The sequence below is a fragment of the Pelophylax lessonae genome, assembly GCF_965119305.1.
Source record: "Pelophylax lessonae genome assembly, chromosome: 4".
NCBI lineage: Eukaryota > Metazoa > Chordata > Amphibia > Anura > Ranidae > Pelophylax > Pelophylax lessonae.
Genome location: NC_138771.1, coordinates 179,979,590 through 179,998,346, shown reverse-complemented (window position 1 = coordinate 179,998,346; position 18,757 = coordinate 179,979,590).

The window sequence follows — 18,757 nt, the reverse complement described above, 5'->3', positions numbered from 1 at the left end:
AAGAATTTGAGTGCACGTGCTCAGCGTGATATCCAGAGGTTGTCTTTGGGAAATAGACATATGAGTGCTGCCAGCATTGCTGCAGAGGTTGAAGGGGTGGGGGGTCAGCCTGTCAGTGCTCAGACCATACGCCGCACACTGCATCAAATTGGTCTGCATGGCTGTCGTCCCAGAAGGAAGCCTCTTCTAAAGGTGATGCACAAGAAAACCTGCAAACAGTTTGCTGAAGACAAGCAGACTAAGGACATGGATTACTGGAGCCATGTCCTGTGGTCTGATGAGACCAAAATAAATGTACAGTATTTGGTTCAGATGGTGTCAAGCGTGTGTGGCAGCAACCAGGTGAGGAATACAAAGACAAGTGCGTCTTGCCTACAGTCAAGCATGGCGGTGGGAGTGTCATGGTCTGGGGCTAGATGTGTGCTGCCGGCACTGGGGAGCTACAGTTCATTGAGGGAACCATGAGTACTAACATGTACTGTGACTTACTGAAGCAGAGCATGATCCCATCCTTTTGGAGACTGGGTCGCCGGTGATGGACTGGCCAAGCATGTCTGCAGACCTAAACCATATTGAGCACTTGTGGGGCATCCTCAAATGGAAGGTGGAGGAGCGCAAGGTCTCTAACATCCACCAGCTCTGTGATGTCATCATGGAGGAGTGGAAGAGGACTCCAGTGGCAACCTGTGAAGCTCTGATGAACTCCATGCCCAAGAGGGTTAACGTAGTGCTGAAAAATAATGGTGGCCACATAAAATATTGACACTTTGGGCCCAATTTGGACATTGCCACTTAGGGGTGTACTCACTTTTGTTGCCAGCAGTTTAGACATTAATGGATGTGTGTTGAGTTATTTTGAGTGGACAACAAATTTACACTGTTGTCAGGGAAATGGCCATAGGAGAACTGGCAACATTGCCAGTAATAGAAATGGACGCTCCTGACTCAACTGACACAGCCCTCTGCTGGCCTGTCAGGGAAATGGCCATAGGAGAACTGGCAACATTGCCAGTAATAGAAATGGATGCTCCTGACTCAACTGACACAGCCCTCTGCTGGCCTGTCAGGGAAATGGCCTATAAAAGGTGGCCATAGGATCAGACTCATTGCTGGATTACCTCTCAGCTTCCTGTGTTTCCTGTGCTTCCTGTTTCCTGTTTGGATTTCCTGTTGTGACTTGGCTTGTTCCTGATTCCGTTTGATCTCCTGCTCCTGGTTTGACCCTTGGCTTCTCCCACTGACCTTGCTTCCGTTACCTACTGTGTATGACCCCGGCTTGCTTCAAGACCTCGGCTATTCTGGTTGTCTCCTGTGCATGACCTCGGCTTGTACCACGGTTTCCGCTACTAGAGACTATTCCTTGGCACAAGGTAGCCCGGCTGCTTCAGAGCCTTGAAGACTCATACCCTGCTGCGATTCCAGCCTGTTCCAGTTCGCTCTCGGATTGCTCTGGTTCTACCTACCTGCCTGCAGCTGGTAACCCGTGCCACTTGGGGCGCCACACCCTTTGTACCATCTCCAGGGGTGTGCCGCACTGAGCCGCAAGGGGAGCCCTCTCAGCACCTCGGCCTCGGATCAGGTAACCCTGACAGTATAATCCAGCCATGTCAGAGGCCGACAGAGGTGCTTCCCCACTCGTGGCTCTATGCCAGCAGGTCACTGCCCTTACCCAGGCAGTACAGCGTCTGCAGGAGGGATACTTCCAACTGGAAGGTCGACTGCAACATCTGACAACTTCTCCTGCTCCTGCGGATCCCAGTCCTTCATCCACCAGCACAGTTTCTGCTCCATCCCTACCGGGACAGCCAGTTTCCTCCCACACTATGATGGTTCCTCCCCCTGAGCCACGGGTGCCAATACCTGAACGCTTCTCTGGTGAACGGAAGAAATTCAGGGCCTTCAGAAACGCATGCCAACTATACCTGGCCCTCCAGCCTAGGACTTTCACTTCAGAGACTGTAAAGGTTGGGTTTGTGATTTCATTACTGTTGGAGGAGCCACAGGCCTGGGCCCATGGCCTGCTGGAGCAAAAGGACCCTGCTCTCAATTCTATTGACACCTTCTTTGATCTAATGGCCCAACTTTATGCTGATCCTTCCTTGTTCCTCGTTGCTGATCCTTGTTCCTGATTGTTGTTCCAGTTTGACAGACTTTGTTCCTGTTTCCTAAGCGTGTGTTCCAGACTGAATCCGGCTTCCATCCTTACCACTTCACTCCAACACCAGCACCTTTCCCCGCTACCCATGCAGAGGATGAACCAATGCAGATCGGCCAAGTGCGTTCTTCACTAAGTGCAGATGAAAGACAACGCCGCCGACACGCCAATCTTTGTCTCTACTGCGGAGGGTCTGGACACTTCCTACGAAACTGCCCCGTGAGACCCCGTAAGTTCCTCCCACAAAGCCCTTACTTCCAAGTTTCCGGATCTTTTCCATCTCATCTCGTTCTTCCTGTCTCACTACAGGTGGCGGAAGAGGAGGTCCGGCTCCTAGCCATAGTTGATTCGGGGGCTTGCAGCTGTTTTATGGACTTGACTTTGGCAAGAAGACTCCGTGTACCCCTCTGCAATAAACGTCAGCGACTTGAGGTACATCTGGCCGATGGTTCCTTGCCCAGTTCTGGACTTGTCACCCAGGAAACCAAGCCCATCCTCACAATAACAAACTCTGGCCACCAGGAATTCATTTGTTTTGACATCCTTTGCTCTCCCATGTTCCCCATCATCCTGGGAATTCCCTGGTTGCAAGCCCATAATCCACAGATTAACTGGGCCAAGAAGGAGATTTCCTTTACCTCTTCCTACTGCCTGCAACACTGCTTCGTTCCTGGGGTTAGCAGTCCCGCCAGTTGTTCAACCATCCAATCAATTCCAGATGTTGGTCAGGCTATACCTACAGTCTATCACGAGTTTTTGGATGTTTTTGATGAGAAGGCGGCCAATGTTCTCCCACCTCATCGGCCTTACGACTGCCCCATTGAACTGCTTCCTGGTGCCGAGATTCCTTTCGGACGTATATTTCCGTTATCTGAGGTTGAGCTAGAAACTTTACGACTGTATATTAATGAGAACCTTGAAAAGGGATTCATCCGCCCTTCTTCCTCCCCCGCTGGAGCTGGAATTTTTTTTGTCGGGAAGAAAGATGGTTCACTAAGGCCATGTGTGGATTACAGGGAACTTAACAAAATTACGATTAAAAACCGATACCCACTTCCCCTCATCCCTGAACTTTTCCAAAGGTTCCGAACTGCCCAGCTCTTTACTAAACTTGATCTACGGGGAGCTTACAATCTTGTTCGTATCCGGGAGGGGGACGAATGGAAAACGGCTTTCAGGACCCGGTTCGGACATTTTGAATATTTAGTTATGCCATTCGGATTATGTAATGCCCCAGCCACGTTCCAGCACTTCGTAAACGATATTTTCCGGGAATTTTTGGACTATTTCGTAATCGTTTACCTAGATGACATCCTCATCTTCTCTGCTACCCTGGATCTCCACAGAGCTCACGTGAAAAAAGTCCTTGCGACTCTGAGGAAGCACGGTTTATACATTAAAGCAGAAAAGTGCGAATTTGAAAAGACTTCCATCCAATTCCTGGGTCTTATCATATCTACCAAGGGAATCGCAATGGACCCACAAAAGGTGAAAGCTATCCTTGAATGGCCAGCCCCTTCAGACAAGAAGGGTGTTCAACGATTCATAGGATTTGCTAATTTTTACAGAAGATTTGTAAAAGACTTTTCAGCTATCATTTCACCGATTACGCAGTTGACTCGCCAGCAGACCAGATTCAAATGGTCCCCAGAAGCTCAGGCAGCATTTGACAAACTCAAAGGACTGTTCACCTCTGCACCAGTCTTACAGCACCCAGATCCGGCTTTACCCTTTGTGTTAGAGGTAGACGCCTCAGAAATAGCCACAGGAGCCATCTTGTCTCAGCGCCAAGGACCTAAGGCCCTACTTCACCCTATTGCCTTTTTCTCTCAAAAGATGAGCCCCTCAGAGAGAAATTACGATGTGGGTGACCGAGAACTGTTGGCCATTAAAACCGCCTTGGAGGAGTGGAGATATTTATTGGAAGGTGCCGCCCACCCAATTTTGATCTTCACTGATCATAAAAATTTAGAATACCTGAGGGCCGCTAAACGTCTGAGACCACGACAGGCCCGGTGGGCTTTATTTTTCTCAAGATTTAATTTCCACATAACTTACCGACCAGGCTCCAAGAACGGGAAAGCAGACGCCCTCTCCCGAATGTTCCCTGATGCCCCCGAGTCTGTGGAACCAAGTACCATTCTGTCAGCACAACATTTTTTCCTGATCCAGCCAGAATTAAAATCCTCAATTAAACAGGCATCCACCCAGTACGCGGACACAGAAATACTCCCCTTGGAGAGTCGAGACGGGTTCCTTTGGCACCAGGACAAAGTTTTCATTCCCCAACCAGTCAGGCTCCAAGTTCTAAAGACTTTCCATGACCATCAGCTGGCCGGACATTTTGGTGTACGAAAGACCCTTGAGCTTATCCAACGCTCCTTCTGGTGGCCCAGTTTAAGGAAGGATTGCCAGTCTTATGTTAGCTCCTGCGTTGTCTGTCAGCGCAACAAGGGGTCCAACACCAAGTCCTGGGGTCTGTTAAGGCCTCTACCCATCCCTGAGCAACCCTGGAAGATGATCTCATTGGACTTTATTGTTGACTTACATTCATCTGGGGGTTTTACTACCATCTTGGTGGTAGTGGATCGTCTGACCAAAATGGCCCACTTCCTGCCCATGACCGGCACTCCATCAGCCCCAGAAACAGCAAAAATATTCATCAAGGAAGTAATCAGACTACATGGGCTTCCGGATAATATTGTTTCCGATAGAGGAGTACAGTTCACCTCCAGATTCTGGAAGGATCTTTGTAAGACCTTGTCCATTAAAATATGTCTTTCTTCCGCTTACCATCCCCAAAGCAATGGCCAGACAGAAAGAACAAACCAGACGCTAGAACAGTATCTTCGTTGTTTCTGTACTTTTGCCCAAAATGACTGGATATCCCTTCTCCCATGTGCAGAGTTTGCATACAATAATTCGGTACATGCCTCCACTAACCAGTCCCCATTTTGGGCGAATTATGGGTTCCATCCCTCCTTTTTGCCCAATACCCTTCCGGAAGCATCTGTCCCTGCAGTCCAAGACCGGATTAATTCTATTCAGACGAACTACTTATTCCTTCAGGAGGCTGTCCAGAAAGCACAAACGGATTACAAGAGGTTCTATGATAAAAAGAAAAGAAATGAACCTACCTTTAAAAGAGGGGACAAAGTGTGGCTTTCCTCAGCTAATCTGAAACTTTCCTGCCCATCCCGAAAACTGGGTCCAAGATTCGTTGGACCCTTTGAGATCAAAAGGGAGGTCAACCCTGTGGCTTTCGAACTGGTTTTACCCAACTCCTACAAAATTCACCCAGTATTTCATGTATCTCTGCTAAAACCAGTTGTACCCAGCCCTTTTTCTGGTAGGCATGAATTACCCCCTCCTCCAGTCCTGGTGGAGGGTGAAGCGGAGTATGAAGTGGAGGCCATAATGGACTGCAGAAAGAGGGGTAGACAAACCCAGTACCTCATCAAGTGGAAGGGGTATTCTGCAGAGGAAAATTCCTGGGAGCCCGCAAATAATGTACACGCTCCTAGACTGATCCGGGAGTTCCACAACAGACACTCAGAGAGACTGGCCCGTCTGGGCATCCGGAGGCTGCCCCTCGGGGGGGGGCACTGTCAGGGAAATGGCCATAGGAGAACTGGCAACATTGCCAGTAATAGAAATGGACGCTCCTGACTCAACTGACACAGCCCTCTGCTGGCCTGTCAGGGAAATGGCCATAGGAGAACTGGCAACATTGCCAGTAATAGAAATGGATGCTCCTGACTCAACTGACACAGCCCTCTGCTGGCCTGTCAGGGAAATGGCCTATAAAAGGTGGCCATAGGATCAGACTCATTGCTGGATTACCTCTCAGCTTCCTGTGTTTCCTGTGCTTCCTGTTTCCTGTTTGGATTTCCTGTTGTGACTTGGCTTGTTCCTGATTCCGTTTGATCTCCTGCTCCTGGTTTGACCCTTGGCTTCTCCCACTGACCTTGCTTCCGTTACCTACTGTGTATGACCCCGGCTTGCTTCAAGACCTCGGCTATTCTGGTTGTCTCCTGTGCATGACCTCGGCTTGTACCACGGTTTCCGCTACTAGAGACTATTCCTTGGCACAAGGTAGCCCGGCTGCTTCAGAGCCTTGAAGACTCATACCCTGCTGCGATTCCAGCCTGTTCCAGTTCGCTCTCGGATTGCTCTGGTTCTACCTACCTGCCTGCAGCTGGTAACCCGTGCCACTTGGGGCGCCACACCCTTTGTACCATCTCCAGGGGTGTGCCGCACTGAGCCGCAAGGGGAGCCCTCTCAGCACCTCGGCCTCGGATCAGGTAACCCTGACAACTGTTATACCAGCTGTATACTCACTATTTTACATTGTAGCAAAGTGTAATTTCTTCAGTATTGTCACATGAAAAGATATAATAAAATATTTACAAAAATGTGAGGGGTATACTCCCTTTTGTGAGATCCTGTAAATGTAAGCATAGATGGGGCTTTAAAGAGGTAACAGGACTTTATGACACCTCATCATTACATAGATGCATTCACTGGATAAGCACATAGAACAATCAAATATTGTTGTCTGAGACTAGGCTGCAACTGCTTTGAAGCACCCCCGAAGGCATCAAGGTGATCATAAATCGACCCAAGTAGTGTAACTAAGTTAGATAAACCTCTCAGGAAGTGAGGGAAGACTGTGTAATGTTCACATGGTGATTTTAAAAAGCAAGGGACTTTGACAAGATAACTTTTGAGCAATGGATTGTTGTGTTTTGTAGGCAAACCCATTTACTGTATTAATTGGTTTATATGATTCAATGCCCTAAGACTTGGCACTGGTCCTTTGTAGTCAAAGATCTGGTTTCAACACTCAAATGTTCCATTTGCATATGTACATTAAACACAAAGAGAAGTAAAAGCAAGGTTAGTTTTTAGAAGCTATCTTATAATAATTATAAATACATCAGTGATTATTTCAAAAGTCTATCTTTCCATGTTGGGCTTTACTATTATTTATTGTTTAACTGAAATTTAAGCCTGTTTAATTGTATCTGAGACACTGCAAAAGAAACATATTGTCAGCACAATACATGTGGAAAAATGCAAGGCTTTAGTAAGTGCAAAAATTATTTTGCCATATCATTGGCATGGCATTATTTCTTGCCTAACAACACATTAATATAATTTTGTTAGCAGTAGAAAAGACTATGTTGGTAGATTGAATGTGCATTTCAAAACTCTGCTCCAGGCTACACCGAATGAAAAACACTGCACATGAACATAAGGTTTGTGAAGGCACAATGGATCTTTCAACTCCCCAAAACTCATGTTTTCACTCCCATACCTATTTTCATGAACAGTAAACAACAAATCTGATTATAAAGCTTTTTGCATTTGTATGTGACAATGGCTGACTTACCCAGAGCCACTCAAAAAAGACAGAAATACTATATTGGTGACAGGTAAAAGTTGCATCTGTGTGTGACAATGAATGACTTATCCTGAACTGCATAAAAATTCAGAAGAAGTGCTAAGTAAGTGACAGCTAGCACTGCTAATTAACTTGCAGAAGCAATTCTGCTGTTAGAGCAAATGTAAAAAAAAGCATTAAAACACTTTTACTGTTATCGGTGAAGATTCTGAGTGCCATTGCTGATATACTGGGGTCTGAAGATTAAACAAATATTCAAAAATTATATATTTTAATCAGCGCAATTAAATAAATCTAAATAAAATTAAGTGAAAATATGTGAACTGATTGCTGCCAGTACTCAACAAGTGTTTTCACCTCACTTACAATATAAATATAGAAATAATACGGCGCTATCATCTCTTTCAAAATAGTGATCTATGTGCACAAAATTTGCTACACATGTGAAAGCATATGTATAAACATATATTAACTGTATCAAAATGTAAGTAAATCACAACACACCCCAAGTGAAATAAAAAAAAAAATAAAAAAAAAAATCAATTATTCAATGTGTCTATCAGAAAATAGACTGGCATCAAAAAAAAGTCCAAAAAACAATACAATTGTCGAATAACAATCGACCAGTCCCAAACAAACTAATAATCATGCCACCTCTGTGTATGATAATCAAAAGAACAGGTGCTCAAAGAAATCCACCACTGGCATTCACTAGCAGCTCATGTCCAGCTTTGACTCCTGTTTTACCAGTAGTAATCCAGGGACATCCATCCATCCACACTGAGCTTGATTATCCCCAAAGGGGAACAGCGCTCTTTGACTCCCTGGTAAAACAGGAGTCAAGGCTGGTGGTGAGCTGCTAGTGAATACCGGTGGTGGATTTATTTAAAGCACCTGTTTTTTTGTTTTTTTTGTAAATTTATTTATTTATAAAGAAGAAAACAAAGGAGATTTTCCATTACAATATTCACAAAATCTGAACCGTCTGGTTCGGGATACCAACACATATCTATTACAATTGTATTCATACATGCATAGGTTATTAACTTTGAATATTATTCTGATAGATCTCAGACTTAATGTGAACCATCACGTGATATCTATCCGAATTCTCCAATGCCTCTAAAAAAAATGTTTTATTTTTTCTTCAAAAAACATAAAAAGAGAGAAAAAAGAGAAGAAAAAAAAAAGGGGGAGGGGGGAAAGGGATAGGGAAAAAGAAAGGGAGTTTTCCACAACATGTTACTCTTTTATATTTTGATCCACCCCTCACTTATCCTGTACTCAAAAAAAAAAACAGACCCTACCCCTGAAATCTATGAATCTGTCCAATTGAATCCAATGTATGGAGGGAGCTCGTATCAAAGAGCCGAGCACCCTTCTCGGTTTTCAAATTTATTTATATTCGAAGTACGATTTTTTTTTATATCTTCATCCCCCTAAATGTCTGTCTACCTAGTGCCCAAAGTGACCTTCCTCTAAGAAAACAAGGAGAGCAAGAGAGAGGGGGAGAGAAAGGAAAAAAAAAAAAGGGGTGTGTCCCCGTGCTTAGTGTTATTATTGTGATCTTTGTGTTCACATCAATGTATTAACTAAATTCCTTGTGTCTATATTTCTTTCATACCTATCTTTACATTCCCCTTTATCTTTTCTGTGTCTCAACCTTATAATTCCTGTGTCTTCAATATTTTCCCACTTTCCCCTCTAGTGTGTGACTTTAATTTATCTCTCCTCAATTCAATCTTGATTCTCTCTTAGTGTATTGTCTGTTCCAACAGAGTCTTATTTATTATTCCCAGTGTCTTTTAATAAAAAAAAAATTATCCCCTCCTTGTGAAAAACCTAAAAAAAAAAAAAAAAAAAAGCACCTGTTTTTTTGATTATCACACACAGAGGTGGTAAGATTATTCGTTTGTTTGGAACTGATCCATTGCTATTGGAGAATTCATTAGTTATTTTTTTTACTTTTTTTGATGCCAGTCTATTTTCTGATAGACACATTGTATATATGAATATATATATTTTTTTATTTCACTTGGGGTGTGTTGTGATTAAGTTACATTTTGACACAGTTAATATATGTTTATACATTTGCTTTTACGTGTGTAGCAAATTTTGTGCACATAGATCACTATTTTGAAAGAGATGATAGCGCTGTACTAATTCTATATTTAACTTTAGAATATTGCTGCAATAATGGTAAACAATGATGGGAAATTTACTGGAGCTAAATTCCCCACTCCTTGTTGCTCGCTGCCTAAATTTGAGAAGACAAAATACCAAAATATTTGCCTATAATTAAGATTGGCTCCCTCCCTTGACAAGCAGCCTGCATCTTCTTGGACACTTTCTAGTTACAGGCACAGCTCAGGGCAGGATATGATGGAGAGGTACTACTATAGATTAAGAATAGTTTAAGTGTGCAAGTACACGCAAAATGTACATTTCCACAAGTTATAGGATTCCACTGGGCAATTCAACCAACTTGTCATGCTTACCTCTAATGCAGGTGGTCAGACACTATGGCTAGCTTCTTTGTTCTTCACCTATAGCAGCCCCCTTTCCCCTAAGGCAAGCAGGCCTACCAGTACTCGATTGCCCCCAGGACTTATACACAATGCTATAGTGCCTGGCTACCATGCCAGGGCAAGTGCAAACTGAGCAAAGCAAACAGATACTTGCATTTGGCAGACAGACAGAGTGGTTTAATGACAGTTTTGATACAAGGCAGGCAAGGTTCAGAATAGTCAGGGTCAATCCATGGTCAAAAGGCAGGCAGAGTTCAGAGAGTAGTCGATATCCAATCTGAGGTCCTCAATGAAGGAATCCAATCTAGCAGAGAAGGGCAGACAAACAGGGAGCTTGGAACATGTGTAACAAACGCAATATGCAACAAATGCAACATGGGACTGCAGGCTTGGCTGGCTTAAATAAGGTTTGGTCTCCACCCAGAGACTGGGTACATCAATCACCTTGTAGGTGGACAGACAGACAAGGAGAATGCCACAATCAAAACCACGATGCTGGAATGAGGAGCAGGAGCGTTACACACTCCTGACACAACTGGAGTCAAACCAAAGCTGAAATATTGTAAACAATGGAATGATAGATAATATATAAAATATACACTATATATACTCCAGTAGCGCAAAATGGTAACCAGTCGTCACCATCTAGTATAGTCTTGACTGCTAATAAACAACACAGTCCAACTGCAATCAACAGATGTCACCCAAACAGCAGGAATAATAATAGTAGTAATGGTAATCAGTCCATAATCATTAGATTAGAAGAAATGCACACTCCCCCTTCAAGCACGGTGGTGGTGGATATGGTGATCCCTGACAACTATACACGGCTATTAACATCCCAGGATTAATGATTATGGACTGATTACCATTACTACTATTATTATTCCTGCTGTTTGGGTGACATCTGTTGATTGCAGTTGAACTGTGTTGTTTATTAGCAGTCAAGACTATACTAGATGGTGACGACTGGTTACCATTTTGCGCTACTGGAGTATATATAGTGTATATTTTATATATTATCTATCATTCCATTGTTTACATTATCTTCTTTTTAAGTAGCAGCAGTGTAATTTATACCACCTTGGATATAGTCCTCACTAAGCGCTTGGGGTGCTTACTATAGGTATCGGGGTTTCTGTAAGCTCTTTTTCACAAAGCTGAAATATTGTTTGTTTTTTTTATTTTACTTGCTGCAGGTTGATGACAATTGTATGTATTTCTGATACTTTGTAGTCAAATATTTGTATGTTGTATTGTACACTTGAACAGTTTTTTAGTTATACAGTAGAAAAAAAAAAGATGTACAATGTACTGTATCTTTTACATTTTAGAGAAAAATTACAAAAATTCATAGTCACATGCATGACTTGATTGTACTTATATTATTATTTATTCAGGATTCATATAGAGCCAACAGTTTGTGCAGCGCTTTACAATATAAAGGGTGAGACAATACAGTTATACTACAATGAAATAAAAGAGGGTTAAAAGGGCCTTCCTCATAAGAGCTTACAATCTAATAGGGTGAGGCAAGTGGTACAAAATGTATCAACTGTGAGGGATGACCTGATGGAAAACGTCAAAGTTCAGCTGTTAGGTGGAGGCAGGATAGGCATTTTTGGGGTTTGGCTAAATGTGGCCAGAGTAGGAGACAGCCAGACAGATTGAGGTAGAGAGTTCCAGAAGATGAAATTGAGGATGCATAATTGATTCTTTGATCACTAGGGCAAGTAGGTGAGATTCAATCACCAAAAATATAGACAAATTTCAAAGATATTAGAACATTTATAATAAAACAATTGCCGTGTCATTTATCAATCATACATAGCATGGAGATAGGTAAACATGGGTATTCCAAGCAGCAGTCATTTTCCTTAAAGCAATAGCACTGTCATTTATCAATCGTACATACCAGAGAGATGGGTAAACATGGATATTCCAAGCAGCAGTCATTTACCTGTGCAGGAGCAGAGAAGACATGAGAAAGTGAAAGTAAGAAAGTGATAGATGCCATGTTTAAACTGCTTTAACACCTGTTCAGAAAAAGCTCCCTATCTGTGACTTGACCCCTGATAGACCAGGACATACTGTATATATGTATGTGTATATATATATATATATATATATATATATATATATATATATATATATATATACACCGTATATAAAAAGTGACACATTTTTTTATATACAGCATATATACATTTTTTAAATGGAAAAAAAAATGTTACTAATTGTCTGCAGAGTATACATTATTTTAGGAGGTAAAATGCTTTCCTTCAATTTTGTTTATACCACAGCACACTGAAATCCCAGAGGGAGCCTTTGTGCTTCCTGTAGTTTGAATATTAACATAACATCTTTTACTAATAAGCAGTTAGCATTTATAATTTACATATACTGAAAAAAACATTCACAGCACATAAGCAGATATTTTCAGCTTCATTGATAGGCATATGTGACTAATAAATCATATGTGCCCTGCACAAATATTTTGTTATAACAACTGGTTTAAAGCAGTGATGAGCCCGAACACCCCCGGTTCGGTTCGCACAAGAACACCGCGATCAGAGAAAAAGTTTGTTTGAATAAACAAACTCCATTGAAGTCTATGGGACTCGAACCTTGAAAATCAAACAGCCTCATTTTGAAGGCTTAAATGCAAGTTATTGCCCCAAAAAAGTGTATGGGGGTCCAGGTACTGACCTGGGGAACATGTAGCAATGTTTTTAAAAATTATCCTTTTTAAAGGAGCACTGATTTACTGATTTTAATGAGGCTTAAAGTGAAACTATAAAAATTAAAAATGTCTTCAAATATTGTGCCTGGGGGGGTCCCCTGAATGTGCCTGTAAAGTAGTGCATCTCTATGATGTATGTAGCCTGCTGCAGTAATACTGACATTTCTAAAGAAAAAAATGTCATATACAAATATACATACAAATTTCAAATCGCATGTACTTGTCATACAGGTGCAGAAAAATTGGGCCTTGGTTGTTGGTGGTGCCTGAACACCGTAGCCCCTCACAGTTACTCTTGTTGGGCGCAGGAACAGGCCCTGCTGCTAAAAAATCCATACAAATTTAAAATCGCATGTACTTGTCATACAGGTGCAGAAAAATTGGGCCTTTGCTGTTGGTGGTGCCTGAACAACGTAACCAAGCCTTGCAGTTACTCTTGCTGGGAGCAGGAATAAGACCTGCTGGTAAGAATTCCCTACAAATTTGAAATTGCATGTGCTATACAGGTGCCAAAAATTGGGCCTTTGCTGTAGGTGGTGCCTGAACACTATAACCAAGCCCTCACAGTTACTCTTGCTGGATGCAGGAATGGGACCTGCTGGTAAGAATTCCCTACAAATTTGAAATTGCATGTGCTATACAGGTGGCAAAAATTGGGACAAACGGTCAAGAGGGAAAAGAACCGCTCAAGTGAGGGGATAGTTCCAAACACATCCAACCCAGGTGCAGGCACGGATCCGCAGTCCTGATAGCAGCAAATGAAAGAGCACAAAAAGCCGCACAACCGGTTGAAGATGCAAAAAGTTAAAATCCAAATTTATTTTGCAGGCAAAAAGATAAAATCATCCAAGATGAAACCAAAACAGTCGGAGACATGGGGGGGAAAAGGGGAGCACGGCGGTTGACGCGTTTCACTGAGTCTTCCGCTTAGTCGTAACCATTGGTTACGACTAAGCGGAAGACTCCGTGATACGCGTCAACCGCCGTGCTCCCCTTTTCCCCCCCATGTCTCTGACTGTTTTGGTTTCATCTTGGATGATTTTATCTTTTTGCCTGCAAAATAAATTTGGATTTTAACTTTTTGCATCTTCAACCGGTTGTGCGGCTTTTTGTGCTCTTCCATTGGCAAAAATTGTGACTTTGCTGTTGGTGGTGTCTGAACACCATGACCAATCCCTCGCAGTTACTCTTGCTGGGTGCAGTAACGGGACCTGCTGGTAAGAATTCCATACAAATTTGAAATTGCATGTGCTATACAGGTGCCAATAATTGGGCCTTTGCTGTTGGTGGTGCACGAACACTGTAACCAAGCCCTCGCAGTTACTCTTGCTGGGTGCAGGAACAGTCACCTGCTGGTAAGAATTCCATATAAATTTGAAATTGCATGCACTTGTCATACAGGTGCAAAAACATTGGGCCTTTGGTCTGGTTGGTGCCTGAACACCGTAACCCCTCACAGTTAGAAGGGCACAGGGACAGGACCTGCTGATAAAAATGACATATAACATTTGATTCGTTTGCACCTGTCATACAAGTGTAGAAAAATTAGGCCTTGGGGGTTGGTAGTGACCTAAACCAAAAACATTGTTGGAAGCGAGCAGAATTAAGGTAGAGGAATAGGATAGGCAGCATATGCAGTCTTCAAGGGATGGCAGACCCCTAGCAAATTCAATCAGTTACATCAGCATCAGGGGCTTGATAGCTCTTGTTGATCCAGGACTGGTTCATTTTGATAAAAGTCAGCTGGTCAACAGAGTCTGTGGACATACGCACTCTTTTGTCCATCACAAAACCTCCAGGAGCACTGAACGTTTGTTCGGAAAGCACGCTGAAAACAGAACAGGCCAGTAGCTCCATTGCATATTGAGCAAGTTCTGGCCAGTAGTCCATCCTCAAGACCCAGTAAGCCAGTGGATGCGCAGCTGGAAAGGTCTCCAAGTCTGCTCTTGCGCCTATATAATCAAGCACCATATGATAGAAACACTGCCGATGGTTGCTTAAACCTAACAGCCCTGGGTGCTGCTGAGGACAAAAGAACTGTTTAAAGGCATCAGTCAGCTGGCTGCCTTCTCCACCACTCCTCCATTGGCTGAACGATGCCTCAGAGACATGTGCAGAGAATGTTGACCTCCCAGTGTCTGGAAAGGCGGTACACAATTTTTTTTTCAAGGCCTGCTCAAGATGTTTCATCCTCTGCTCCCTCTGTGAAGGCAGGATAAGCTCTGCAACTTTACCCTTGTAACATGGATCAAGAAGGGTTGCCAACCAGTAATTATCCCTCTCCTTGATAGCACAAATCCTTGGGGTCCTTTCGCAGGCTTTGCAGAATCAATGAGCCCATGGAATGTAAGTTGGAGGAGGCATGAGCTTCTGAGTCCTCTGGGTCACTAAGGATGACATTGTCAGCAGGAGCAACCTCTCCCCAACCACGTACAACTCCTGCGGTTTCTGGGGAATCAAAACTATCATTTGAAGACTGCTGTATGCTATCCTCTACATCCATGCTGCTGAAATCCTCACCCTCCTCCTCCTCTTTCTCCTGTGTGTTTTGTGGCCATGCAGGAATGATATATGCATTAAGAGGACCTTGTGAGGAAAGGAAGTCTTCCTCTTTCTCTCCTGCTGTTCTGCCTTAAGTGCCCTGTCCATGATTCCATGCAGCATGTATTCCAGCAGGTAGACTAGCGGGATAGGTCACTTATGCATGCATCATCCCAGCTCACCATCCTTGTGGCCTCTTCAAATGGTGACAGGACGATGCATGCATCCTTAATCAAAAGCCACTGGCGTGGCGAAAAAAAGCCAAGCTCCCCTGACCCTGTTCTTGTGCCATTCTCACACAGGTACTCATTGATGGCCCTTTTCTGCATGTGCAGCTGCTGCAGCTTTGCCAACATTGAGTTCCACCTGGCGGGCACGTCACAAATGAGGCAGTTGGTGGGCAGGTTAAATTCCCGTTGAATGTCAGATAAGCGAGCACTGGCATTGAATGAACGGCGGAAATGGCCACAGACTTTTCTGGCCTGCCTTAGGAGATCTTGGTAGTCCGGGTATCTGCTCAAGAAACGCTGCACCACCAGATTCAGAACATGTGCCAAGCATGGAACATGTGTCAAGTGTCCCTGTCGGAGGTTGGAGAGAAGGTTGGTGCCATTATCGCATACAACCATTCCTGGCTCTAGCTATCCTGGCGTCAACCATCTCTGAGCCTGCCCCTGCAGAGCTGACAGAATCTCTACACCAGTGTGACTCCTATCCCCTAGACAGGCCAACTGAAGCACTGAAGCACAGCATGGCATCTTTTAGCCTGACTGCTTGCATAGCCCCTTGAATGCTTAGGGAGCACTGCTGCTTCAGAGGACAGATGTGGCAGAACCAGCACCAGCTTTTTGGAGGCGTGGTGGCAGAACAATAAAAAAGTGGATGGATTTCTGCACTACTGAGTGAAAAGGTGACGTTATATTATCTAATTGAAATAAATAGGGGGAAGCTGCACACATGGACCCACAAAAAATCAAAAAAATGACTGTATATAAATATGTGTAGCGCTTAACCCATTTGGTTGTGTAAATAAATAGTAACAAATAATGTCAACATGTGATACTCAAAAAAGTGAATAGATAAATTAATATGAATAAATAAATACACGAATGAATAAATAATATAAAATATAGGTCCCTATAAGTCCACTTGGACAGTCCCAGTGAATGTGCCAAATAAATACAATGTGAATGGAATGTTGATAACAAGAACCACAAGTCTCAGCATATGAATGCCATTCTGTTACTGGATGGAAACACTCAAGGGTAAATCCCAAAAAGCTGCTTACCAGACGTAGATGGTCATCCAATTTAATGGATAGACCTCAGAACGCTTAATTGATAATGAAGAGATCCGCCAGGTGTAATTCAATACGGCGTGTAGTATAGGACATTCAATATCGGATGCTCAGAGACCATATGTGAAAAAAAAGGGTTCAAGGACACACAATACCATAAAGTGATACCGTACACACAATTACATGAAACAGAGACAAAGTTGTGCACTCATATGTAAAATGTCAATAATGAATATATATCCCATGCAAAAACGAAAATCAGAAGAAGGAACCACAAGTCCCAGCAGACAGACACCACTCCATTGGCTGAGGTCTATCCATTTAATTAGGTGACCATATACATTTGGTAAGTGGCCTTTTTGGATGTTTTGGTGATCTATCTACGGGTGCCCTACATCTTTTTATTCATCAAGGGAGTGGTGTCTGTCTGCTAGGACTTGTGGTTCCTTCTTCTGATTTTCGTTTTTGCATGGGATATATTTTAATTATTGACATTTTACATATGAGTGCACAACTTTGTCTCTGTGTCATGTAATTGTGTGTATGGTATCACACTTTGTCCTTGAACCCTTTTTCTTCACATATGGTCTCTGAGCATTCATTATTGAATGTCCTATACTACATGCCGTATTGAATTACACCTGGCGGATCTCTTCATTATCAATTAAGCGTTCTGAGGTCTATCCATTAAATTGGATGACCATCTACATCTGGTAAGCAGCTTTTTGGGATTTAACCTTGAGTGTTTCCATCCAGTAACGGAATAGCATTCATATGCTGAGACTTGTGGCTCTTCTTATCAGCATTCCATTGACATTGGATTTATTTGGTTCATTCACTGGGACTGTCCAAGTGGACTTATAGGGATCTATATTTTATACTATTTATTCATTCATTCATTCATTTATTTATTTATTTGTATTAATTTGTATATTCAATTTTTTGAGTATCACATGTTGACATTATTTGTTACTATTTATTTACACAACCAAATGGGTTAAGCGCTACAAATATTTATATACAGTGGTGGCAAAACAAGCTGCGACACTGAACCCTGCCCTGCATCCTTCCCAACTGCCAGCAGAGTTACCCAGTGCGCCATGAAAGAAATGTAACTTCCATATCCATGCCTGCTGGACCAAGAGTCAGCAGTAATGTGCACCTTCCTGCTGACCGCTTTGTCCAATGAGGCCAAAATACTACCCTCCACATGACAGTAGAGAGCCATAATGGCCTTACGCGAAAAGAAATACCTTTTTGGGACCTGCCACTGTGGTGCAGCACATCCCACAAATTCGCAAAAGGGAGCCGAGTCTACCAGATGAAAAGGCAGCAACTGCAATGCTAACAATTCGGCCAAGCTAGCATTAGGACGCTGAGCATGTGGATGGCTGGGACAGTATATGTTTCTACAGGTTAAAAAACTGGGGTAGTGAAATTTGCCTGCTGCTCAAATCAAGCGGTGGTGTACTGCTAGCAGATTGGGTGCAAGTCTCTGTGCCACTCATTGCTATACCATCATCCCTCTCAATACTGGTATTTGAGAAGGCATGAGGTATAGTAGGGTTAAAGATCGTAGATGAGGAGCAAGGTGATGTATGCTTGTTTTGATCTGGTGCCTCTTTCAGGTGCTGTTGCAAATAGACTGCATGGCAGGTCGTCATATGGACTGCATGGCAGGTCGTCATATGCCTTGTCAAAAATGTGGTGTTCTGGCCATGCTTGATCCGCTTCAGACAGAAGTTGCAAACTGCAACGCTGCGGTCTACTGCACAGGTCTACTGAAAAAAGCTATGGTGGCCCCTGGAGCACATCTTGCCTCGTTGGAGTTGTGCGTCCTCCTCATCCTCCCCTTCATCCTCCTCCTCCTCCTCTATCCTGTCAGGCACTCAAGTACAGTCAGTGACCTCATCATCCTCTCCATCCTTGTCACTGGAGCAAACTTGGCAATATGCTTCAGCTGTGGCAACATGACTACTGGTTTCTTGTCCGTCATTGTCACCCCCTCTCTCTATGCTCACGTTATTCCCTTCATCAACCTTCAAACCAACATAACAGCTTTCGAATTGCTGCGCATCCTCCAGCA